The sequence below is a fragment of the Rhinopithecus roxellana genome, chromosome 2 (assembly GCF_007565055.1).
Source record: "Rhinopithecus roxellana isolate Shanxi Qingling chromosome 2, ASM756505v1, whole genome shotgun sequence".
NCBI lineage: Eukaryota > Metazoa > Chordata > Mammalia > Primates > Cercopithecidae > Rhinopithecus > Rhinopithecus roxellana.
In genome coordinates this window covers 34,089,039-34,100,027 of record NC_044550.1, presented here as the reverse complement: position 1 = coordinate 34,100,027, position 10,989 = coordinate 34,089,039, and the positions used below count along the sequence as shown (strand labels likewise).

Here is a 10,989-nt window from a genome sequence, read left to right as displayed (position 1 = left end):
TTACTAGAGACAGCATTTCTCCGTGTTGGTCAGGCTGGTCTCGAACCCTCAGCCTCAGGTGATCCACCTGCCTCAGCCTCCCAAAGTGTTGGGATTACAGGCGTGAGCCATCACGCCCGGCCAGCTACTGTCTTTTCTTTGATCCTTCCTTTCCAGTTTTTGAAGATAAAGCAGGAAATAATCTTCTCTGAAGATACTTGATAAAAATTCCCAAAACAATCAAACACATGCTTCCACTTCATTGATAAAAATTTACCACAGTTTGACACCTGGGTCTAGTTCAGCTGGCGGATAAGCTGATTGATGCGTTCACCCCGATAGCCAGGTGTGCCCATCTCCTTGAGGAAGCCCACTCTATTTTTGGTAGCATGTCGGGCCACTGAGAGGTGGAAAGGGCGCAAGAACCATGAGATCTCTTGGAAATGCTTCCCTGGGAAGGCAATTTCATGAATGAGGTCTTCCAAGCAAATGACGCCAAACTTCCCCAGGTGCTCCTCAATCACTGTGTTGTCTGTCAGAGGGATGGTCTTATTCTTGACCTTGGCTTGTCCACGTTTCAAAATGAGTTCTCGGACAGACTTCAGATTTGGAAATCCCCAGGTCACATAAGGTTCCACTATACACAGCATTTTTAGGTTCTGGGGGTGACTTTTACAAAGACACCACTAAAAATTTTCTTTAGGCGAAGTCTTGCAATGGTTCTCTGCACCAGTAAACTCACGCCATCAATCCTTTCGATGCGTACAACAAAGGCCAAGGAATGTTTGTCTGGCAATTCCAAGGCATGAGGTTTCACTTCTAGTCGTCTGAGACGCACCTTGTCACGTTTCTGCCGCCAGGAATCATGTAGGAATGATTCTAGTCGCTTAAACCTGAGCCCTTTTCCTTTCCTCTGCTCCTTCTTTGCCAAAAGTGCCCGCTTTGCCTGGGTGGCTTTGAGGGCTTGATAAGCCTTCCTCCTTTTCAGCAGATTTTCTGGAACCAAAGAGATTTTTCTTTGCTCTTGCTCCGCCATCTTTCTAGTGGTGCAGCCTCCTTCCTTTTTTTTTAAAGTTGACTAGTATTCTATAACAAGTTTGTTTCTACATCTTAGCTATTGTAAATGGTGCTACAATAAACATAGGTGTGTGAATATCTTTGTGAGATCCTGATTTCATCTCTTTTGGATAAATACCCAGAAGTGAGATTGCTAGATCATGTGGTAGTTCTATTTTTTATTTTTTCATAATATCCAAAATATTTTTCATAAAGCCTGTACCAACTTTTATTCCAGCCAACAAGGTATAGGGTTTCCTTTTATCCACATCCTTGCCAACACTTGTTATCTTTTGACTTTTTGATCAGTTATCCTAACAGGTGTGAAGTGGTGATCTATTGTGATTTTGATTTGCATTTTCCTGATAATTAGTGATGTTGAACATTTTTTTAAATGTACTTTTTGGCCATTTGTATGTCTTCTTTGGTATTTGTCCTAATGCTGTCCCTCCCCTTTCCCTCCACCTGCCAACAAGCTGTAGTGTGTAATGTTTCCCTCCCTGTGTCTGTGTGTTTTCATTGTTCACCTCCCACTTATGAGTGAGAATATGAGGTGTTTGGTTTTCTGTTTCTGTGTTAGTTTGCTGAGGATGATGGTTTCCAGCTTTATCCATGTCCCTGCAAAGGACATGAACTCATTCTTTTTTATGGCTGCATAGTATTCCATGGTGTGTATGTGCCACATTTTCTTTATCCAGTCTATCATTGATGAGCATTTGGGTTGGTTTCAAGTTTTTGCTATTGTAAATGGTGCTGCAATAAACATACATGTGCATGTATCTTTATAGTAGAGTGATTTATAATCCTTTGGGTATATATCCAGTAATGGGATTGCTGAGTCAAATGATATTTCTGGCTCCAGATCCTTGAGGAATTGCCACACTGTCTTCCACAATGGTTGAACTAATTTACACTCCCATCAACAGTGTGAAAGCATTCCTATTTCTCCACATCCTTGTCAATATCTGTTATTTCCAGACTTTTTAATGATCACCATTCTAACTGGTATGAGATGATATCTCATTGTGGTTTTGATTTGCATTTCTCTAATGACCAGTGATGATGAGCTTTTTTTCACATGTTTGTTGGCTGCATAAATGTCTTCTTTTGAGAATTGTCTGTTCAGATCCTCTGCCCACTTTTTGATGGGGTTGTTTGTGTTTTCCTTGTAAATTTGTTTGAGTTCCTTGTAGATTCTGGATATTAGCCCTTTCTCAGATGGATATATTGCAAAAATTTTCTCTTATTCTGTAGATTGCCTATTCACTCTTCTTTACTTTTTAAAAAATTTTTGTCTGATTGAGTTATTTTGTAGAGCAGGTTTTCATGCTCTGAGATTCTTTGCTTAGCTTAGCCTATTCTGCTATTAATACTTGTGAATACATTGTGAAATTCTTGTATTGTGCTTTTCAGCTTTATCAGATCACTTTGGTTCCTTCTATAATGGACATTTCATCAGCTCCTGTATCATTTTATAATAACCTTTAGATTCCTTGAATTGGGTTTTGACTTTCTGCTGAATGTCAGTAATCTTCATTCCTATCCATATTCCAAATTCTATTTCTGTCATTTCAGCCTGGTTAAGAACCATTGCTGAGGAACTAGTGCTTTCATTTGGAGGTAAGAAGACACTCTGGCTTTTTGAGTTGCCAGAGTTCTTGCATTCATTCTTTTTCATCTTCATGGGCTAATGTTCTTTCAATATTTGAAGTTGCTGTCTTTTGGATTAATTTCTTTTCTTTAATCTTCTTAGTGTCCTTGGGGGTTTGATTATGCTATAAAGGTGGGTTTAGTCAACTGGCTTCATTTCTGGAAGATTTCAGGGAGCCAAGGCTCATCTCAGGACTACTGCACTGTGTGCCCTAACTCTGAGAGGCTAATATCAGACCCCTTGCTTTGTTCTCTGGCCCCTCAAGTTTAGGAATCTGATGCACTGGAGGGGCTGAGGTGTTTTTAGACCTCTGGTTACAACACTCAATGGGTGGTGCCAACCAAAGTGTTTCATTGGGTGGTAGGAGCCTGCCAGCATCCATGCGCATATTTGTGCTGGTGATGGTCAGCTTGGGGGTTGTTGGCAGCCTGGAGCTGGCACTCTCCATTTACTCATTCATGTGGGCAGTAGCAGCTGTGCAGGATGAGGGGTGAGGCTGCTGGTCTCTGTGCATAGGTTTTGACTGGAGGTTGTGTCAACATGGGGGTGAGGTACTCAGGGGTGTGATGCTGGTGGTCTCCATGTGCATATAAATACACAAGTGGCAGTAACAGCACAGAGTAGTAGGGAGGGGCTACTAGTCTCCTTGTGCTCCTCCATGTTGGACAGGGTGTATGGGGTATGCTCATGTTGGGTAGCAGTGTCATGATGGGGTGCACATGCACATGTGCACTGGCAGGGTAGAGGAGGTGAAGTCTTCCTGCATACACTCACTGGCAAAGTGATGTGGTGGGAAGCCATGGACAAGTGCACACAGGCAAACCAGCATGGCGGAGGCTGTGGTGGTGGGACGGAGCAGTTAATTTGGTGCATGGTAGTGGGGGCTGCTCTATTGGAGCTCCCTGATGCTCAGGCATGATTTATCAGTGTAGGAGCTGTGATGTAGGCACCTGGGAGTTACCTCAGCTGAGCATCCAAGGCTGCACTACAAGCAGGTGCATCTAGGCTGGGATCCTGGGAGAGACTGGTAGACAGTGGGGCACTCAGGTCAGACTGGCGTCATCTCATGGACAAGATTGCCCTTCACTGTTCGGGTCCAACAGTTTCCCTAGGGCTAGAGTCTCCTAGGAGAGCAAGGTGAGCCTAGGGGGATGGACATCCCTTGTTGGGCTTCACTACAGACACTCCCACACCAAGGCCTCTGGGCTCTGCACTGGCTGGAATTCTGTCTCTGCCATCTCTCTAAGCAGCTCTCCCTGCCAGCTCAGGTGTCCATGGGGGTTATGGGATCTCCTGCTGCCAGAATTCCAGAGGTGCCTGGTGGGTTGCTCCTTGCCTGCCCAACTCACCACTTCCCCAGGGGTTGTCAGGGGCCAGAAGCAAGTCCCAGTACATGGTAGCCCCATGCAGGGTTCCCAGTTTCCTCCACCTTCAGCCCAGCTTATGTAGTCTTTCCTCTGTCCACTGACAGTGCTTAGAGTGTGCCAGTCTTCCTAATGTCCTGGACCCTTGGTGGCAGATGTTCCTCCTGGATGCATCTAGTTGGCCTTCTTGAGAGCAGTCTTATCTCTGTTATTTTTGAGAAAAATTAAGCACTATCCTTTGAAACCTTTCCCTTGCCTAAAAAACATTTTAACCCATAGTCTTTTATATTCAATATATACAGATCCTGCTATTTTATTATAATTCTGCAGAATTTAAAGAAAATTTTCAAACAGGGTTTGTAAGATTGCAAGATTTCATGAAATAAATTTAAGTATTTGTTTACTGCATGTAGTCATGGTATGTCCCATTGCTTTTAAGTCTAATCATTCAAGTAAGTAAATAATTTATTGCCACTAACAGCTATAAAGATGACACAGTGAGGAGCCCTAAAAAATTTGAGATTAGTTGGTTGAACACTTTGCATTATATGTGAATTATAATCTTAACAGAAATAGATAAGAGATATATACCAGCAATTACTACCCTGTGCAGTATTTATTTATGAAACAGTAAAGAATATGGCTATATATTTGTAATTAAGTTACTGATTGAATGCTGTGTAAATAGTAATATATTAGCTGAAGGTTTTCTAAATGATAAGTATTTGAAAGAATTATATAGAAATAATCCTACCTCATCTTTGTTTAGAAAATTATTTGATATATTTTATTCTTCCATATCATTGACTATCATTATGCTTTAGACAGGGCTGTAGGGACATATCAATAATTTTAAAAGATCTTGAGATTACATTTTTTGTTCATTGTTTTCAACTTGTGATTTGGTCTGACAACTTGAGTTAATAACTTGAGAATCTTACACTGGGTGTGCATGCCTTTTTTGAGGAATACAATATTGTTTTTGCCATTTCACCTCTTTTCTATTCATATTATTTGTAAATATTGCATTAGCAAAATTATAGTAATAAGAAAAAGAAGGAAATAATTATTTAATTCTGTCGGTTTTCAAATGCCATTAGTGTAGGTCACCAGATATTTCTGGCTCTCCCCCTGTGTGCATAGTAAGATTGCACTTACCTGTCTCCATTGATATTAGGCATGATTATGTTTGCTCTAGCCAAGTGATTTGTGTCAGTTCCTTGTGAAAAACCTAAAAACTTATACATGACTTTCCATGTTACTTTCTCCTTTTTGCAGGAATTTAAAAAGTATATGTTAATATTAAATCTCTATCATTCCAAGTCCTTGGGAGACTGATGAACACAGCCATTGCAGACTCACTTTGGACATGAAATGTATGTTTATGTGATAAGCCATGAGATTTTTGTTTGTTACTGTAGTGTATCCTAGCCTATTCTGACAGATACAAAAATTGATATTCAAAGGGAAATGTCACACTATGTGACACAGGTTTAGTTTTCTGGTGGGAGGGAGTGAAAAGACTATTTTGAATGCTGAATCGTAATCAATGCTAATCAGTTGCAAAATATTTGGTAAAATTATTTTTGATAAAGATGTGAAAATAAGATAATTTACCTAATAAACCTGTTGTTTTCAGAAAAGTGGTTAAAATAGCATTAGTAGTGTATGTTAGTTGATGTTGGCTGCATTTGATAGGGAATTATATGAAGTAAGATCAGAAAAGAATTAGCTTACAAATAGGAATCAATGGAAATAGAGTACATGAATTCCATGTCTTTCAATATCAAAGAGGAAAGTTTTTCTCAACTCCAACTTATAAAACTGAGAAGAATTTTAAGTCATAAGAGCTGATTAAATCTCAGTCTCATGGCAACAATCAAATTAAGGTACATAGCTTTTCAAATTGTTTAGAACCTCTGAATGGATTAAGATGTCTTAGAGTAAAATTTCCAACTGAGGGAGTGACACCCTTTAATCATTTCAAATGGACAAAATAATAATGGTGTGTCTTTTCTATCAAAGCTTCTTTACAGACCCAAGATGCCAGTAATTAAGTTGAAAACTATGATAAAGCAAAGAAATGTAGCAATTTTAAGAAATAAGATTAAAAAGAACTGTGATCATGGCTATTGGCACTTGATACTGACTGAAATATAATAGATAAAAAGCTTACTAAGTTTTTCTACCAGTTTTAATAGAAATGTAAAACTGTAGCTTGCCCCTATCGAAGTCTTGTGGATTCAGATAACCTAGTGGACTAATCTGATTTATTAGTGATTTGTGCAATTCAACATCATCTTGAACTTGCAAGAAAATTCATGATACAATCCTTTATCGTTAATGATTTTCTACTGACAATGTTACTGTGTTGCATTTGTAGGTATTTTGTAAGGGAGCTGAAATAATGCCCGGGATCTTTTTGTTACATTGCCAAATTTATAAATAACTTACCAATTGAATCAAAGACTCTCTTTTAAAAGTAGGTAAAATCTATATGTGGGACATTTTCTCTGTACATGTCAATAATAATGACCACAGCACTTTAAAAACATTCAATTAATATTCTCTACTAATAATGACTCATATAAGTTCCAATCAGTGTAAATATTATATTCAATATGAGGCTTGATTTCCAGATATTATTTATGTGTTTCTTTACTCTGTCTTAATAGTAAAAGAAAGAACTCAACCCTCTAACCTCGTTTTATGTTTATTTCAAGGGTCACACAGCTGCTAATTGTTCTGTGCAGGAAATGCATGAGGGAAGAAGAAAAGACACACATACAATACCTTTAAGGGTGAACAACCTTTATCCCATGTAAATGGCAATGCAGATATAATAAGCAAATGATATGATAAGCAAATTGATATAATAGGCAGATTGATATAATAAGCAAATTGCAATGGAAAGGGGAGAAGGAAAAGATGTATATATATGTATATATTTACACTCAGCAGACTATGGAGGATTCACCACCAGACTGGGAAGCAACAGCCTGGGCTCCCAAGTTGGACACCACACTCACCAGATTGTGGAGGATTCACCACCAGACTGGGAAACAACAGTCTGGGCTCAAGAGTCGGAAGTAACAACACCCTGGCCTCCAGAGTTGGACACTCATTCACCATACTATGGAAGGGATTCACTACCAGACTGGAAAGCAACAGCCTGGGCTCCAGAGTTGGACACTACATTCACCATACTATGGAAGGGGTTCACTACCAGACTGGGAAGCAACAGCCTGGGCTCCAGAGTTGGCTACCCAGCCATGCACAGATGAGGAGAGGTCTCGTGAAGCTGTGGCATGGTCTGGGACCCTAACTTTTTTTGTAACAAGTTGTTTGGCATGAGGCCCAGTCACAAGGGCCCTTCACTGTGTCGTAAACACTTTACATGTAATTATTTGTGTGTTTATGGTTCTAGTTATAATTAGAGCAAATTTTCTACTTTATAACACAACAATTTATGCATTTCACTAATAGGCATACATATTGTATCTGTTTTTTCACTAGTGTAACTAATGCTACACCAAACATCTGTGTGCATAAATCTTTGTTTAGATATGATTATTTTCTTCTTATTAGAAATAAATTGGTGATGAGAAGATAAAGGTATTTCTAAGACTCTTGAAGCAAGTTGTCAAACTGTTTCCTCCCACAAATTTTTCCATTTTATTCTGAACAGAATATCTTTTTCATTTTATACTCTGTATTATACTTTTAAATCTTTGCTAACTTTACAGTTAAATGAATGATATCTCAATAATATTTGCATTTTATAAAGAAATTAACTTTTCTTCTTCTGATAGTTTCTAATCCATTGGTAGTTTAAACTATTCATTGATATTCTTCTTTTTTTTTTTGCATTTCTATGCTTCATTATTTATAGAAAATTTTTACCCTTTTATATTTCTTCAGTTTTATGTTACTCTTGATTTTCCATATTATGTTTTTCCATATGCATATCTTTTATTGTTATGTAGTTAACCAAGTTGCATCTTCCTTTATTTTTCTTTTACTCTTTTAAGCTTGGAATTATTTCTCATGGAGAGATAAATATTAGTCTATATATTTTTTATACAAGTATTTTGATTTTTTGAATTAGCAGTTTAATTCATTGAAAATTTAATTTTGTCTAATATATGAAGTGAATATCTAAAGTTTTTTCCACCTAGCTTATATTTGGTTGCAAAATCATTGTTTATGTTTCTCCATTGGTTTGTATTGTTCGTCTCCCACATGAACACTTCTGAACCATTGTTTGTTTCATTTACTTATTTGTCTTTTCCTCTCTCAGAGAACCACACTAACTTGTTATTATGACTTTATACCGTTTTGTAATACTCGATAACATTATTAATTCCTCATCAATCTGACTTTTCAATAGTTTTAAAATTGAATCTTAAACATCACTAAATCTTAAAAAACAACCCATAAATCCCATTGGCATTTTGACCAAGAATATATTAATTGCACAGATTGCTTTGGGTGAAATTAACCACTTTGTAGGCTCAGTCCTCCTATTTGGGAAATGTTAATTATCTCCATCTATTTATGTTATCATCTGTACTTCCCTTTCTTCCTACATTTTACACATGTCCTGATAATGTTACTCCAAAGTATTTGTGATTTTTTCCCTAGTGCACCACACTGCATGTTTACTAATATAAACATTATAATAAAATTTCTTAATTTTAAAATAACTTCTATTTACAAAATAAAAATACAAATAATTTTTACTAAATTGATGCATATCAATTACTGATACTAACAGAACTGTTGAAGAATAAGTTATTTAGAATAGGATTTATTTAGGAGTTTTAACTATTGTCAGTCATTGTTTTATATAACATGTAACTCATCCTAAAATGGTTCTTGGGGAAAAAAGCTATTGGCGCTGATTTCTGCGTTCAATACTTTGGGTCCTCACAGCTTCTTGGTGCCCCACCCTTCTCAGCAGCTGCCACTGTCCATCTTTTCTTAGTAGACCTGGTTTCTCGGTATTCCTCCTCAGAGGAAAAGCCTCAACACATCTTTTTCTACAGTAACACAAATGGCTTACTCTAGTCATAGGGATATCCTAGGGAAGACACAAGTCAGAACTCTCTACTACTTTCATTTTAGTTCACTGATTAAGCAATAAACCAAGCCCGATTGTATCTTTTTAAAACAGCTTGTTAAACATGAAACTCACCCATTGAAACATGAAAGCATTTTATCTTCTTGCATCATGCTGATGAATCTTGCATCTTAAAAATCCTTTTAAATATAAGTAATCCCTGTTGACAAAAGACACATGGTCAGGAGAATCATCATGTGAGACAGTAAAGAACCCATGTACTCTTTCCTCCATTAAAGCCATAGTCTATTTGTATGTGTGTGCTTTTTAAACATCCAGAATTCTAATCCAACTATCTCTACTATCCCAGAGGAGACCAGGCCTAAAAAAGCCATCTGTTTCAAACATAATGTCCAATGGTATGTAGGTATGATTTCCATGTGCTGCTTATGGAATCACTTAATTTATTTATAATCATATATCATTTATGTTGACTGTCATTGTATAAAAATGCAGAACTTCACTAGGGAGAAAGGACGTAATAGGTTGGAGAAGAAAGGTGAAGAAAACCTGAAAGGTTTCAACTATTAATCTAAGAAGTTTAAAATAAGAACTGAGGGAACAAGTTTTAATATTTTCCTCTAAGGCTACTTCACACAATTCATTTGTGTATCCACTTTATATTTTATGACACAGGCTTAACTATATTTTTGATGTTTGGTGTATTCAAAAACTGGTATTTTTTAAATAATATAAAGAATTATCAATACAGATTTTTTAAAAAAACTTCTTTTTAAGTGGTTAGTGGTTTACAGATCTTAGGTTCAAATGGAAGACCAAGAAATTGCAGTTTTCCACTATTACTCAAATCCCTAAAAATGATAGAAAAGTTATAAACAAAAATAAATAAAACAATATAGTATTTGATTTTGACTGGCATCACCAATGTTATAGCAAAATTTTATTAACATATTTACAAAATGTTTTCCCTAAAGTTTATCTTATCTGACTCATGGAGTTTAGATTTTTTTTTTCTGTTTACTGAGCTGGAGAGTATAATTTATTGAAATACAAAGTATCATTGAACAAGATTTTCTTATACAACATTTAAACAACTGCCCATACAATGTATTTTTGAAGGAGCTTTGATTTTTTAAAATATTTCAGCAGTCATATATAAACATTACTGATGACCAGTTCACTAATGCAAGTCACAGCTCTTAGAACTTTCTCTCTCTCTTCCTTATTCCCCCGTTACCACATTGTTTTCCTTAGCATAATCACCATTCCCAAATGCAAATGGTAAATTTAAAACTAGAATTTTTCAAAGTCTGCTTCAATTCTAACTACAAATATTCACAGAAAATGGATCTTTGTTGGCTATCCAGTTAGGTTAGTTATAACTTCTTTTGTAATCTAATTTTAGAGTGGTTTTATCTTTTATTTTTTTCTAGATATTTTAAATTAATTTAGTCTGGCAAATGAACGCAACTATACTAATGGGAACACAATACCATGAACTTGAGGTAGAGGTGATTGAGAGTAAATATGGAGACCATTGGTTAAGTGATCATAAGTAAGACAGGGAAATTTAAGCAGTGGTACATTGTATTTTCACGATAATTACATGTGTGTCTATAATAAATAATAGCAAACTCAGGTCAGTAGTTTCAGTGATGCTTTCTGCTTCCTTCTTTCCAGTATTAGAATGAATTTGAAATCACTAGCCATGTAGCTATGGATGTCATAGTCTGAAGTAGAAGTTAAGAAGTTTTTGTTGCTAAGAATTAGTCTGACTGACACGAACCATTTGTTTGTCCATGTTCCTTCTCAGTTCTTTTCCCTGTGTGTTAATACAACCTCTTCCCTTTTCTCTC

General features: G+C 36.6%; 1 pseudogene; it reads right to left on the bottom strand.

Moving 5' to 3' along the window:
* Positions 1-264: 264 nt before the first annotated feature.
* Positions 265-8,407, bottom strand: LOC104659726 (annotated as a pseudogene).
* Between the last annotated feature and the right edge of the window lie 2,582 nt (positions 8,408-10,989).